We start from the raw sequence: 17,031 nt of genomic DNA on the forward strand, positions 1-17,031 counted from the left end.
GATCATGTGTTTCATATCATATAGCATCTTACTCTACTTTGAAATCCTGCTATTTATGTTATTATGGATTAATTGCCTTACTGGGTTTCTTTGAAACTCGTTCCTTTTGTGCTATGTATTGTTAGATTTCTCTACAGGTTCTGAGTATCATGACTGCTCGTATGAAGAAGCACAAGGAGAAGAGACATATCTTCAGGAAGGTGATTGCGGTTACGACAATTATACTGAAGATTTCGCGGGTGGTTATGCTGCGTACGATGCTTAGTCCGACCATAGAGTGGAAGCGCCCTTGCGCCATTTTTGAGATTTATACTTATAGAGATGTTGTCTATAAGATTGAGAACAATTTAGTTACTTATTGTACCTGCTACTAGGATTAGTTTTCATCCCTTTTCTTTTCTTTTTAGAACTACTTTTCCGTTGATTAGTAGAGTGAGATTTCCACCTCACTTTACTTATGATTTTGACATTTTGATTGTCTTTCGTACTCTGATGATATATGATTTATTCTTCCCTTATTTGGATCTCTCATTTATACTTTGTACATTGATTATTTATGTTCATGATTATGTTATTGTCTCTGTGGGAGGTTAATTACCCCGATACTTGATCTTCAGGGCTGTGGATCACACACTCGGGTATGCCAGGTAGGGTACCGGTTGGGTGGATGTGACACTACAGCAGTCCCAAGATACAGAATTGGTTGAGGGGGAGTGACTGACGACCCAAAAAAGTATGGTGCTATGGCTTAAAGCATGTCTACCATAGAGACTAGCATTTATAGAGTTAGAATCATATTTGCATCATATGTTTCTTTTGAATTCATTCCTTTTGTGCAAATATTGTTAGATCTTCCTGTAGGTGTTGAAGACTCCGATGGCACACTCTACGAGACGGACTTTGATCCCTCATACTACCCTCCGGGTGATAGCTATGGTGAAGATTAGAGTTTTCGTGCCAAAGAGGATTACTTTACGTATCAGGATTAGCCCCACCATGGTGAGGGAGCGGCCGTGCTGGGCTTTTTTCGTCCACAGTTTTGAAGAGACAATCATTAAGATAGAAGAAACCCTTGCTTAGAGCCCCATTTCCATGGATTTTGTTAAACATTTGGGATATGTAATTAACTTTCTTTAAGTTACTCTTTAGATATGGGATTGTAATTTAACTTGATTTTACTACTTTTCCGCTACTATTGAGAGAGTGACTTTCGCTCATTTTCTCATTCTTATGATTATACTTATACACTTGGTATCATTTATTTCCGCCCTCTGATTATCTGTTCTTATCTTATTCATGATATGTGTTATTTATTGCTTTTACCTTGATTATCATTGTTCATGATTGTGTTATCACGTATGTGGGAGGCATGGTCCATCGATGCTTGATCGTTGGACTGTGGATAACATTCCCGAGTATGCTAGATAGGGTACCGACTGGGTGGATTTGACACCATGGATGCCATTCTATACGGAGCTATGGACATAGGTGCAGCTTCAAGTACCAATTCAATGGCAAATTCCAACTCTCTTTCTAGCGGTATTTCAGGTAATTCATCAAGAAAGACATACCTGAAGTTCTTCACTACTTCAATGCCTTTAACGGACTTCACTTCCTTCTTTTCTTCTATGGAAGCAAAAGGTTTGGCACCTCCAACTAGTTCCTTGACTTGAAGTGTTGCCATAATAGGCTTCTCACATTGTTTTCCCAAATCACCTTGGAACTCAAAAAACAGGACTATCAATTGGATGAAATTGGACTTTCTTCTCAGAACATGAGATGACTGCCTTGTGAGCTGACAACCAATCTATGCCTAAGATAGCATCAAAGTCCTTCATATCCAATTTCACAAGTTGAGCCTCTAAATCTCTTCCTTCCACAGTTATAGAACAAGGTCCAACTACTTCATCAAGTTTTACTAGAGACCGAGTAGGTGTACAACCACTGATTCATTACACAATTTACTAGTTGGTAAAGAAGTATGCGTCACAAATGATAATGCAATGTGAGGCTCCAATGTCAAATAGTACAAATGCAGGGACTGAAGCAATAAGAAGTGTACCTGCTACTACATCATGACTCTAGTCTAATTCAGTCCCAGTTAGACTATACATCTTTCCCGCCTGAAGTTGTTGAGGTGGTGTGAAAGAAGGATTAGGCTGATTTCCTTTCTATGGGCAGAAGCAAGCCATGTGTCCAGGTTTCTTGCAAATGAAGCATATAAGCTCTCCTTGACCTCAAACTGTAGCTGGCTGGTTCCAGCTGGCTGCATAGGTGCATTGCTATTCCCATAGCCAAACCATGCTCCTCTTGGTTGAAACTAAGTACTAGAGTAAGGTGAAGACCTAGTAAACCTTCCTTGATTCTTGTTCTCATAAGGACTAGGTCCCTTATTAACCAAACTCCTCTGTAGCTGGTAGGTCTCTCTTTCACATTCCACAATCTTCTTTGTTGCTTGCACAACTTGAGCATAACTCACGATAGATTTCATCGCCATGTATGTTCTGATGGTAGGCCTCAAACCTTTCAAGAATTTCTTGGCTTTCTCCAAGTCAATCTTCATGAATACTAAAGCAAAGAAGAAGAGCTCCTCGAATTTTTGCTGATAATCGAGAACAGAGAGGGGTCCTTGCTGAAGGGCCAAGAATTCAGCTTCCTTGGAGTCTCTTATCGACACTAAAAAATAGTTCTAGCAGAATGCTTCTTTGAAAATCTCCCAAGTAATAAATCATCAATCTCATAAAAGTACTTGGTGTATTGGATATGCCAAATGGCATCACAAGCTATTCATAAAGTCATTCCCATGTCTTAAAAGAAGTTTTTCTTTTGTCACTTGGTTGAATGCGAATTTGGTGATAACAACTTTTAAGATTAAGTTGAGAGAATATTTTTGCACCATGCAACATATCAAGTATGTAGTCTAATCAGGGAATGGAAAACCTATATTTAACTGTAATTTTATTTATTGCTCTACTATTAACACACATCCTCTAGGATCCATCTTTCTTTGGAGTATGAAGAGTTGGAACGACACATGGGCTTAAACTTTCTTAAATAAGCCCCTTTTTTAATAACTCTTCAACTTGCTTTTGTAACTTGACATGCTCAGTTGGACTCATCCAATAATGTGGTAAATTTGATAAAGTGGCACCAAGCACCAAATCAACTCGGTGTAGGATGTCACGCATTGGTGGCAAATTATCCAAACATTCTTCCAGTGCTATATTGAAGAACTCATTTAAGAGCCCTTCTATACATTTAGAAATGTCTATTTTATTTTCTATTTCACATGTTGTTGCCAACAAAAGCATATATTAGAGAATTATTTTCTTTGCAAGCTTGTTCAAAGAGTTCCAAAGATAAAATGTTTTGTTTTCGATCTTTTGAGATACCACAATGAGGAACATTTTCCAATGGAGTCAACAAATATTTTTTACCATTCAAAACAAATAAATAGGTATTTTTCTTTCACCATTGATTAATTTTCCTATCAAACTGTCAATCTCTACAAAGTAAAATATGACAAGTATCCACAGGAAACCCATAACACCAAATTTCATCAAAATAAATACTAATAGAGAACTTAACTAAACACCTTTCTATAATGGGGACTTCACCTCCCCTTTAAAACCAAGAGATAACATAAGGGTTGAGATGTTTATCACAAGTTAAATTTAATTTTTCAACCATTTATTTAGAAACCATATCTTTCACAACTTATGGAATCAATTAATACTAGACATTTCTTTTCACAAAATGTGCAATAAGTGTGAAAAATATTGTTTCTTAGCCATTGGTCATCTTCTAAATACTTTGGTACAGTCAAAACATGCATAATGATAAGGATTTAGGCCTCACTATCGTGATCACAATACTCTCGAGGAATGACATATTCTTTGTCATTTTCATAGGCCATTTCATCACCATCATCCTCAATCAAATTGATTCGATATTTTGTCTTTTTAGTAGGACAAGAAAATGAAAAATTACCCACATCTCAACATCCATTATACAAATTATAATTCTCCTTACCCTAATTTTGGTCTTTGATAATAGGTTTTGGCTTTCATGACTTCTAGGCCTTGAAAATCATTCGCAATAATTTTATCACTCTTAGTAATATTGGGAGCCCTCTCAAACTGCTTGGAAGATTTTCTCTTCAATTTTTCTTCGTCTTTGATAGATACTTGGTGAGCTTCTCCAAGTGTGTTCAAATTGTGTAAAACAATCTCATATTTAGTAGAATGTTTTAGACCGTTAACATGACTAGTCAACAATTGATCATTGTTTTCTTGTAAATTAAGATGACATAAATATTTAAAAAATTCTTTAGTGTAATTATTCATACTTTGATAATTTTTTCCCCAAGATGGTGAAATTTTTTATATAAAGTTAAGAGAAATGAAGAGGGAGAAATTTTTGTGTCAAGTATTTCTTTCATATTCCCCAGTTTTTAATTGGGCATAGTCCTCTCCTTTCTTTACTTTGTTGAAATTGTCACCACCAAATCAAAGCGTACGTGTTTTGACTACAAATCAACATTTCTCTCTTCCGATAATTCTTTCCATTTACAAAAGGTTTCAATAGAAGCAATCCAATCAACATAGAGTTTGGGATCGAATTTACCGGCAAAGTCGTTTACGTCTACTCGTATGCCTTTTTCGGATTGTTCCAAAGCTCGTGCTAGCTGCTCAATTGCCCAAAGTGTTTGTGGATGCACTTTTTGGAATTGAATGAATGTAGAACTTGAAGAGCCATCATGATCCTCACTTCAATGCTTCTCTAAGATGTGAAAAGTTTGGTCCAATCTATTGTAGATGTTGTTTGGTGAGTGTTAGAAGCCATTGAAGGAAGTTGGCACAAAACCTCTTGCATCATTTGTTGGAGGTTTGATTTGCTTTATTCAATTGATTTGCCTCATCTCTTAATGAAATTTCTTGCATTGTTGACATACGAACATTTGCCTTTTTTGACATAATGCTTCCAAATTGAACTTGCTCTACCAATTGATCTAACCAAAGGGTCCAATATTGAAAGACAACACAAATGAAGATATTCACTATTAATCTAGAATGGTAGCATAAGGAAATGATAAACTTAGGGATTCACTTGACCCAAGTTGGTGACTCACCCAACCAAAAATTATTCACTCAACTCTTCAACACAAGTGTGTACAAGCAAAAGTTTTCTTCCAAGATAATGACCTCCTTCCATGATGGGATCACATGAAGATTGGAAGGGAGAGAGAGAGAGAGAGAGAGAGAGAGAGAGAGAGAACAGGGGAGAGAGACGTTAGAGGGCGAGAGAGGAGGGGTTTGAGCTTCATCAACCTTAAGAACCAAAATCATTAAGATATATCCTGCACTGACTTGACTTGTAGCTTAAACCCATTTGGGCATCCCTGGAAATCTTCGAACTCAACCGCTGCAATTCTTATAAGGGTTTTCCACTTGATTTCAACACCTCTATCATGGAAATCTTCTTGTAACTTCAATTTTCTTGAACAACTATGTAACACATAAACATACATATTCAACTGCCAGTCCTCCATCGTCTCACTCGGCGGAGTCTATATTGCAACTGTTGTCTCACCCTATCGAAGTGCTTGTGATTCAGTAGAACTAGATCTAATTAATATTGTCGTAAACATAGGATCTCATTATCTTCTAGAACATTCTTCAAAATCTCCAATTTTATCTAGCTATAATGAAGCGAAGACAGATTAATGCTTCTATACCATTTTGTTATAAGTAATAGATTATATTTGTAGGATCGGAGGCAACCTAAGCAGTTGAATTTGGTCTTTAACAATTAATTCTATACAAAATATGATAAATGCCCGTGAATAATCCAACCATCTATCGCCCACCATCAGATAGATTAAAGAAAATAATTTTTTTGAAAAATGGATCAGAGTTTTATTGATTAGAAAAGAAAAAAAAAACATATACTCAGAAATATGAACCATTGACACTTAGGAACAATTAAAATACAAACAAAATATATGTTTCAATGAAGAATATGAAGTCAATAGCTGTTAATCGAGTGAACAACAACCGGATTTCTAATCGTATGAGTGCCATCTGACCACTCCAGTGAAACAAATGCAGCAGACGACACTGGGAATTTAGTCCCAGAAACAGTGACGATAAATGATTTAAACTGATTCAAGGACTCGAAATGCAGAATGACAGGATTAACTGTGACATTAATCATAGAATGGGAAGTGATAGATGCCTTGTATGTGGAGTTTGCTGAGCCAACATTCTTAACTGTCCTTGTAAATTTACGAACAAAAGGCTCATCTTGTTGAAGAAAAGCAGTCATTGCTGGATAATTGAGATCCAGCTCCGTTCCATTAGTTCCTGTTGCTTGACAGGTAGTGTTGTTGTCCCCTGATAAAAGTCTTACCCTCTTGGTATCCCAGCCTATATTGCAAAGGAATTTGATATAATCATCTTCTTCAATTTCATATACTAGACCAGGATTTACAGCTTTCAATGGATCGATATTCCCAGCACCATATGCAAACTCAGCATCAGGGTTCTTGGTGGCGTTCATCGGCAAAGCTATAGAGATTTTATGAGAAAGAAAGGTTGGATTAAAGATAACAAATATTGTAAGCAACTTAATATAAATAGAATCAGGGTATCACCAGTGGTCATGAGTGCAGATTTGATGGCGGAGGGCGACCAATCTGGGTGAAAGGATTTAACATAAGCAGCAGCACCAGTAGCATGAAGGCATGCCATGGAGGTTCCAGATATTATTTTGTACATCACACTCCTATTATCACCATCAACGGTAGATGGCGAAGCAATAGGTGAAAATGCAGCCAAGATATCTACACCTGGGGCACTTATATCTGGCTGTAAGATCAAAGAGGCAGACCTTGTGATGAGAAAGACACACTAAATGAATGAAAGTCAATGAAGCAACTGAGAAAGTGAGAGAGACCTTAAGAATAGATGGTGTGATGCCATTTGGTCCACGAGAAGAGAATGAAACAACTACTGGTGCAAATGAATCATGTATCGCCTCACTCTTCAAGATGCTTGCAGTAGCATTTCTACAAATTGAAATGTATAAAACGTCAATTGATTCTATTTAACAAATTATCCTAATAAATTGGTTGTAAGCTCCTAATTGATTGGGCGCCTTGTGTTGTACTTTTTGGGCATTTTGGGTGTAAGGGCACTTTTTTGGTCTTTCTAATGGTCTAAAACCCACATATTGACTAGTTCTACTTCTTGTGGTGAAGATCAATTTTCACCATGTTAAATTTTCTAGGGCTCATTTCGGGGCCTAAACTGCGCAGATAATTGAATTTTTTTTAGTTTGGCCATCGGCAGGTAGGCATGTATCTTGTTCAGAATTTCAAGTTCTTGAAAATAACTGATTGTGAGCCCCTAATTTTTTGGAGGTCCTATCATTTTTGGCCCTTTTTAGATAAAGGGGCATTTTGGTCTTTCTACTAGCATGAAACCCACATGCTATGGGTTCCCACAACATCAAAAAATAACTAACATTGATCATTAATTCAAACTCAATGCATGAATATTTTGAACTTACTCGGTGGAGTTAATGTAAGCCTTGACCAGAGCACCCCTCTGGGGGATTAAATGTGTTGCAGCAAGAGGATATGTATAAGAGTAGTCATCTAATCCATCCGCCAACATTATTGTCCCTGAAGCACCAGTTCGAAATGGTTCTTCTCCCAAACTAAACTCATCACACAGCACAATCTTTCCAGTCACATTAGCTAAGCAACCACCCTCACAAAGTCTGTAATAGAAAAGAAAGCAATCTTTGCATGTAATTTGTATGGTAAGATCCACACACAAGCTACCCCTTCCCTTATTTTCATTCTTTTGTAACCCAATATCCCTTTAGATGGGAGTTAAGAAAAAAAATAATCCAAGGGGTCGATAACTTCATTACCGTGCACCTTTTTCACCACATTGTTGGTCCATTGCATCTTTTCCATATACTAATGGATAACTTGTTCCATTCAAAGTAAAAGAATTAATTGCATTACCCTGACAAAGGAAAAAATAACACTTGAATGTGATCATTATGAACCTAAAGCATACAGTTTCTTGTGGTATTTTAACTCCTCTTCTTGGAGAAGATCTCCCAACGCATGATGAGCTATAGAATTCATCCACATATAATAATCTAACCCAAGAGCTAGGGTAAATCTAATGAGTATCGATAATTGGAATATTATAAGAGATTAAATCCTATAATTCATTGAGCACTCATTGTGAGGTGCCCCTCCAAGGAGTGGATCCAAACTATATCTAAAGAGAGAATTTCCCTAGTTTTGCAATAAATTATTAAAAATAAAATAGAAACCACATTGGACTTATATGGCATGACTTCTTGACTAACATTCATACCCTCCCAACCCTGAAAGATAAAAAAAAAATAGAAAAATTGGTAATCAAAATTGCATAATGATTCTTACTTGGATGACGTTTCCATTCCCAAGAACAACATTATTATTGATGTGTCGATCTGTAGTGCTTGCTGCAACAGATAGTATCCAAGGTGCAACACTTGCAGTTGTACGCCTTATTGGACCATCATTTCCTGCGGCCTGTGATGTAAGAATTCCTTTCTGCATGGCATGAAATGCCCCTATTGAAATAGAATCCGCATCAAAGTCCCAGAAAGAACCCTGTCCTAATGAAACTGAGATGATATCCACTCCATCTGCAATGGCATCATCAAAACCAGCCAAGACATCACTTTCAGAGCAACCCCCAAGCTTACAAACTTTGTAAGCTGCAATCCTTCTTTGACGGTACACCTCCCTTTGCATTTCCTTGTGCCAATCCATAAAATCCCACATCATATACTAAGTTACCAGCAGCTGTGGAAGCAGTATGTGTTCCATGTCCATTTGAATCCCTCGTTGAATTATTTTCTTTGCCATAAAATCGAGCACCAATGATCTTGCTGAAAAAAATTAATTGAAAATTGTTGATTGAGTACAATATAGATGTTTCTCTTTACTACATATAGGGATGCAATATTATAATCAATTAAAGATTAACAAACTATGAGACCAAGAGATTTACTTGTTGCATGTAAAATTATAGCCACCTTTACAGGCTCCCTTCCATTTCATCGGAGGAGCGCTAAATCATTTGTCACTAAAACTTTCTGATTCTGGCCATATTCCCATGTCAAGAATGCCAATAATCAGATCACTCTCAGCTTTAGGTTTTCTTGTCACTGTAGTGGACAAACCAATAAAATCCCAAGACCTAGTTGTTTGTAATTGGAGAGTTCTACTCGGGAAAACGGATATTACACCTTCTTTTCCTGGCATTACAACAAATATGTTATGATGATGTTGTCAAAAGCTGAAATGTAATTTACAAATTAAAGTTCCTTGGTTAATAACTGGCAAGCTTTTCACTCTCTTGTTCATTGAGCCTTGCTGCAAACCCATTGAAACTTCTATGATAGCTTCGCACAAAACTACTTGGTTGAGAGCTACACACAAAGGTCAATATATTGGTAAGAAATTTTAATATCTACTTAGGTTAATGCTATTGCAACAAACAATGGATATACATAATTGTATCTTCAAATGAAACACTTAATAAAGAATCATTACATATGAGTCAAAATCTTTTTGAAAATGAAATGATATAAATAAGACAACATATCTGAGAATGGCAATCAACATAAATATAGTTGAAAACAAAAACGCTTTGAGGAGGGCGGCTATGGTTGGGATTTTGATCGATCACCACATATTTTATTTTGTTGATATTTTCCCCCTTTTCTCACTTCTTGTTTAATAAGAATCCATTATATGTGATTAGTTGTGGTTTTATTTTTATTTTTTCTTTTGCTTTGATGGATTCTTATACATGTAGAAGAAAATAAAAAAGCATAGCTAATCAAGTTTTATGGATTGTGATAAAAGAGGGAGAAAGAAAAAAAAAATTATATATAATCACTTTAGTGAATTCTTATTAAAAAAGGGAGAAGGAAAATAAAGTAAAATAAAATAAAACATTTCTATAAAAAGAGAAAAAAAAAATATAAAAAACAAAAATATACATCCACATATAGATTCCTATGAAAAATAGAAAAAGTGCAAAGAAAAACAACGAAAAGTAAATAACAAATCAAGATAGGGCAATTTGACCAAAATATTAAGGGAGAAAGAGGGTAATAGTTCATATTTAAGGGAGAACTAGAGAAAAAAACTTTGGAGACAAGAGTAAGAGTAAATGAAGAACAAGTACAAGGGAGAGACATAATTTCTTTTCATACGATAATAATCAACTCCTCAAAGAATTAGCATCCCAAGATGAAGAACAAAGATCACTTACCAACCCAATAGCAATAGTGTAGTGCTTGAACATGCATGATGGATTGTGAAAACCTTTTAGATAAATTATGAAACAATTACCTATCCTCGAGAACTTCTTCCAACATGCTTAGGTGGTTAGATGTAGGAGAATATTCTCCTTCAGGAAGTGCACCCATATACACAATATAAATCTGCACATATCAACAATATAAACATGATGATCAACAACATGATAGAGCTATGAATATGATTTTATTCACCAAATGCATAATCTCTGTGCTAATTGAGATAAGATGGGATCTATTACCAATCAAATAATCCAACTAGTACTTAATGATTCAACTAATCTCATAGGCAAATATTAGTGATATTCAAGTAATTCGGTTTTAACAATCATCTAATGATAATATTATTATCAATATTTGTATGTAATTCATCATATCAAATGTTTTGAAGAATTTCCACCCAAGATCAGCATAAGAACCATCAAACTAGATAAACGCATAAGATCTTACAGGCTCACTAGTAATAAAAATGCAAGGAAAATACTAGAGAAATCCAGATGTTTCTTGCCTTTCTATCATCTCCAATGGCACCACAAAGCGGGAATATTGCAATAATAAAAATAAAAAGAAAAGGAGAAAATGAAGGTGCAGGGAAGAAAGCCATTCCTCAATATATGGTCAATGCTCAGTTAGAATAAGGGCAATAGCATTGGGATGAGGAGATTCACTTTTCATAGGCGAGGCATTCATATATGGAAGAAAGAATATTATTTGGTTGGCTATATAGCTGGTGCATTTACAGTCTATTCTCATTTCTCTATTTGAGTTTACCATCTATACCTCTTTATTGCTTTCTTTCTGTCAATATTATTTGTTGGCTAGCTGGTGCATTTACAATCTATTATATTTTCCTTATTTGAGTTTACCATCTATACCTATTTATTGCTTTCTTTGTCATATTTTCTGTCAATATTATTTGGTTGAATAGCTGGTGCATTTACAATCTATTATGTTTTCCCTATTTAAGTTTACGATCTATGCCTATTTATTGCTTTCTTGCCATATTTTCTATCAATCAAATATCACCCTACTATAAGTATACTCCCTAGACATTAATTATTTATACATCTTATCAATTTTTTTTAGTAGTAAAATTAAATTAGTTACAAAAGGACAAAAGGTACAAGATTGTCTAGGGGGTCTTTTTCTTGAGTAGGATTGTCTAGTGGATCTCACAACGAAGAGTCGAGTTCGGTCATTTTCCAATGGTGGGTTAGTAAAGTAGTTAAAGCCCAACCTCCCACAGGGAGGTCTTGGGTTCGCTCCCATTCAGCAAAAAAAATTGAGTTGGGCCACAATGTGGTGCATGCTATGTCACAATCCTTAGAGCTGGGAAATCACACACAAGACTTAGTTTCCTTAATACAACAGTAAATACACAATCTTCAAATTCGCCAACGAGCACATCCTTTTTTTTTTTTTTTTTTTGGTGAATTCAACAACCACATTTTTATCCTCAACAATACACCGGATCCCAAGCGGGCTTACTGGCTTACTGTCAAGCCAATTGATTTGTACGTGCAAGTATTATCATTAAGATATATAGCAGTATCGATCTGTAACCAAAACCAAGCTGTCATAGGAATATTAATGTACTAACATATTAGGTCTAAACCTTGTCATTCATTAACTAATTCAAATCTCAACAAATTTTTTAATTTAAAAGTATAATTAGTGGTAAACTATCTTACTCTTTTAACTTAAGGTCAAGACATTGAATCTTCTAGCCATCTAGGAGCGAAGACCGCCTTAAATGTAAGTTATATGTAAAAGCTACCTCCTTCAAGATATAGTCAAGGTGAGCATAAGATATCCCAAGAAAACCTCAGTTCCAACAAAAAAAATATAAATAAAAAATAAATAAAAAAACATTTGATTTCATTGTCTCTTCTTCTAATTCTGCCTAGGTTTGACCAGACTTTGTTGACACATGAATCCAAAGATTTGAAATCTCTAATTCATCAATGTGAGATTTATACCCATACAGTTGACGCACAAAAACCCTGATTGAGGAAATTAGATATTCACACCTTTGAAATCTAGATATTCATCTTTTACACCGTGAATCGTTTAGATTTATGGAGTACGAGGTGAAATTCAAAGATTTCATCCCTACCATAAAAGCGCTAAACATTTGTACATTTACAAAAATCATAGATGAATCCATATATTTTCCTTCCCACAAAATCCAATCTTATAAGAATTTCATCCATATAAGATCCATAAACACAGCTAAGCATGTATCTACCTTTATCATCTTATAGACACATCGATACAAATATAGGAGGATAATAATAGAGAAAAATTTAAAAATTACTTGCCTTTTTATCTTCTCTAGTGGTTGCACTAATAATGCATATTGCAAAAATAAGAAGCAATTGAAAGAGAGAAAATGAAGACGCAATGAAGGTAGCCATTGTTAAAACCACAAGGTATGGTTGCAGCAGCAACTCTTTTTATAGTGTAAAAAAAAAGCACTCCTACCGACTACACGATAAGGAGAAACAATTTTAACTTACTACGGTTTTAGAATACCCTTTTTTACAATTTCAATAAAAGCACTCCTACGGCTACATGATAAGAAGAAACAGTTTTAACTTACTATGGTTTTAGAATACCACCACCATTTAAAAGATAAAAGGGTCACCAGTGATGTCGTTTTTTGTAGCGTGAAGTAAAGTTTTTCCTTCTTTTTTTTTTTTTTTTTGGGGGGGGGGTAAGTAGGAGTTCCTATTATGGTTTCAATATTTTAAGTTTATATTTCTAATTTCGGTTTTAAATCTTTTTTAATTTTGATTTAAAATTAATTTTGTATTTCATTACTTTTAAACTAATTCTCCAATTTCTGCATTTTTAATTTATGTTTTGGCAAAAACTTAAAAGACACACCAAGATATATAGCAAAAGGTATAGGCACCCCAAAAATATTTCAAATTGACATCGATACTCCAGAATGTTACGTAAAATTGTATAAGTAATATACTCCGCTAGCATTTTCCATTTAGTCATGATAGGATAATTTCGTAATTCCAAAACTATCCTTATTTTATGTGAGTTTATACCTTCTTAACAATAGTAAAGAAACTTTCATGGATGAGTTTTTGTTTGAATAAAAGAATCGAACTGTATTATAAATTTTTTGGAAATGAGTTACACAATCAAGGTATAAATCAAGACTCATGTAAAAGATTTTGTGACTTATTTTGAGAGATTTAAAGAATTCCATCCATATAAGATCCATAAACGATGCTAAGCCTGTATCTTCCTTTCTCATCTTATAGACGCATCGATACAAATATGGGAGGATGATAAGAGAGAAATTTAAAAATTACTGCCTTTTTATCTTCTCCAATGGAACCACTAATAATGCATATTGCAAAAATAAGAACCAATTGAAAGAGAGAAAATGAAGAGAAATGAAGGTAGCCATTGTTAGAACAACAAGGTATGGTTGCAGCAGCACATTATATAGATATTGGTTATGACAAAAAAAAAGAAAAAAGAAAAAAAAGCACTCGGTACGGGCTACACGATTGGGATAAACAATTTTAACTTACTATGGTTTTAGAATACTGCCACCATTTAAAAGATATAAGGGTCACAAATGAAGCCTTTTCTGGGGATAAGAAGGAGTTCCTCTTATTGTTTCAATATTTTAAGTTTATATTTCTAATTTTATTTTTTAAATCTTTTTTAATTTGGTTTTCAAATTAATTTTCTGTTTCATCACTTTTAAACTAATTCTCCAATTTCTTTATTTTTAATTTTTTTTTTTTAGATATGAGGTTCATCCGGGCCAACTTGCGTGCACCACTTTATTTTTAATTTATGTTTTGGCAAAAAATTCAAAGACACACCAAGATATATAGCAAAAAGTATAGGCACCCCAAAAGTATATCAAATTGACATCGATACTCAAAAATGTTACATAAATTGTATAAGTAATACACTCAGGTAGCATTTTCCAAGTCATGATAGGATAATTTCATAATTCCAGAACTATCCTTATTTTATGTGAGTTTATACCTTCTTAGCAATAGTAAAGAAACATTCATGGATGAGTTTTTGTTTTAATAAAAGAATCAGACTTTATTATAAAATTTGGAAATAAGTTACACACTCAATGGACCAAAAACGCTTGGCTCTACAACAACCATTTATTTCTTTATTTTTAAGTCTAATCCTTAGTTGCAGACTATGCTAGAAAGGCTTCTATAGGATTCACTACACAAAAGCAATGCAAGATCCCCCAGTCAACAAAATTGAAGAAAGGTTTCAGTGCATACCAGTCCTGCTACAACACACAGTACTTTAGCCTCCTTTACCCCAAAAGAATCGATCTTAATTTAGATCTTCTCCACCTCCAACTACCGAACAACAGCCATCCCTGATAAGTTTATTTTATGCTTACTATTTTGAGTAATCAACTAGATACATTTTCATGTATTCATACTTGTTTTGTATCATTTTACCCTAACATGTAAATGAGCAGCATAAGATGCACTCTCACCAAATTTAAGTAATTTTGGTCATTTGTATTTATCCTGGTAAATCCTGATTTAAATTTATCAATGTTTGCAGTGAATCATCTTAGTACTTGGACTCCTTTAACAACAAGGATTTTCTTGGAGCAATTTGTAGAGTTTGAAGGTTGATCAAAGAAGAGAAAAGGAGGAAAAACAATCCTACTCAGAGAAAGAAAAAGGAAGAATCCCAATTTTGGGTGTGCTCTATCTAGTTTCGATAAAGTCCTTCATCAGAGAGTAATCCGGTATCCAATCGAGCCAATTTTTGGAGGGGAGCTTCAACACGTCTTGATCTTTAAATCCAACGGTGGAATTGTGCATTTGAGCTCTCTAAATCAATGTGATTTGGAAGCCACCTAGATAAACGAGTTTATTGATTGAGTCAGATTAGGAACCCAGAGTTTGTTTCAAACTGGATCAAGAATCATATCCCATGTAATCTAGGAAATCACTCTATAAAAGGGAAACATAATCCAATAATAGAAAAACATTTTTTTGGCTCTAGAGAACTTCATAGGATGAATTAGGAGAGGAGGATTAGCTTTGGGACGAATTTTGGAGTTGTTGGAGTTTCTACTTCTTTGAGAGGTTAGATGGATCCTTACACGAGATAATTATTGACTTTATTCCCTTTCATACAATTCAATTGTCCCCCTTTCTTTCTTTCTTTCTTTCTTTCTTCTTTTTTTTTCTTCTTTTCTTCCAATTTTATTCTTAATGTCTGAATGTCTAGCCAATATTCATGAGTCTTATGATGTGGTTTTTCATTTAATAATGAGGAATGAATGCTAGACCTATGATTGAAGAATACAAATTACATCTAATATGTAGCAGGATTGAAGAATAGCAAATTACATCTAAGCCTCATCATAGTAGTTGAGGTGTGTGTAATTCGCTTAGACGAATTCCATCCCCAACTCCCCTCAATTTAATATATTGCCTTAAACTCAAGAAAGTCACAAACAAAGTCAAACAAACCACCTAACCAACTACGCATTGGATGTAATTCGCTATTCTTCAATCCTAGGTCAAGCATACATTCCTCATTATTACATGAACGAAACCACAACACAAGATTCATGAATATTAGATAGACATTCAAACATTAAGTAATAATATAAATAAATGAGAGGGAGGATTTAATTATTTGAAAGGAGAATAAAATCAATACTATCTCATGTAAGGATCCATCTGACCCGAGAAAAAGAAGCTTAGAACATTACAAAAGAAGAAGTAGAAAAAATAGTTAAGGAAAACATCACTTCAGGGTTAAAGAAGAAGACTCCAGCAACTCTCCGAAATTCGCCCCAAAGGAGCTACTTCTCTCCAAACTCATCCACTACTCTCATAAGCCCCAAAAAACAGTTTTTTTTTTTTTTCTTTTTTTTTGGAAGTCCGCTCCCTTTTATAAGAAATCTCTTTCTAACTACACAAGTAGTCCCAAAAAGGAAATAAGACCCTGAAGCATGCAAGGAACCCCTCTTCTTCACATTTTTTACTTGAGGAATCTTCTACTATTTTTTCTGATTGTGAGGAAGGTCTTACACTATTGTAATAGCCTAACCTCATACCTCAGTCTTTAAGTGAATTTCCATTCACTCTACTCTTTCCATAGACAATACAATGTGATTTCAATATTTTGATCTAACATGAGACCATGATTAATTTGTACTGATGTTTTTTATTCTAATCTTGTTAGATTTATTCTTAGGTTGTTTTCTATAGATGATCTACCATTTTCTTATCTTTAAAATGAATCTCCATTCATTCCAGTCTTTCCATGAGAATTTGCAGATCAAACCTATTGGGTGATTAATTAGATTTTTATTTCAATGACCTTGTTTGATGTTTAGATCATTATAGATAGTCTCTATATGTTATTTTATAATTTTCCTATTAATTTTAGAGTGTTTTGATGTCATTTGACGAGTTTTCGACAAAATTTGGAAGTTACTGTCCATACACAATAGCTTTGGTCAACCCCTTTGGTCAATCCAATCAACCAAAGAGGAGCTAGATAGCAAGTTTTGTCTATTTTGCCTACGTTTCATCTCCGATCATTAGAGTTTGTTCCTTATACTCTCTACATGTTTGTTTAGGG

General features: G+C 34.5%; 1 pseudogene; it reads right to left on the reverse strand.

Annotated features, from left to right (window-relative positions):
- Nucleotides 1-6,027: 6,027 nt before the first annotated feature.
- On the reverse strand, nt 6,028-12,821 carry LOC148998996 (subtilisin-like protease SBT4.3; annotated as a pseudogene).
- Between the last annotated feature and the right edge of the window lie 4,210 nt (nt 12,822-17,031).

This window comes from Hakea prostrata, unplaced genomic scaffold (genome assembly GCF_041222555.1).
Source record: "Hakea prostrata isolate BN-2017 unplaced genomic scaffold, UWA_Hpros_2 contig_73, whole genome shotgun sequence".
Classification (NCBI taxonomy): Eukaryota; Viridiplantae; Streptophyta; class Magnoliopsida; order Proteales; family Proteaceae; genus Hakea; species Hakea prostrata.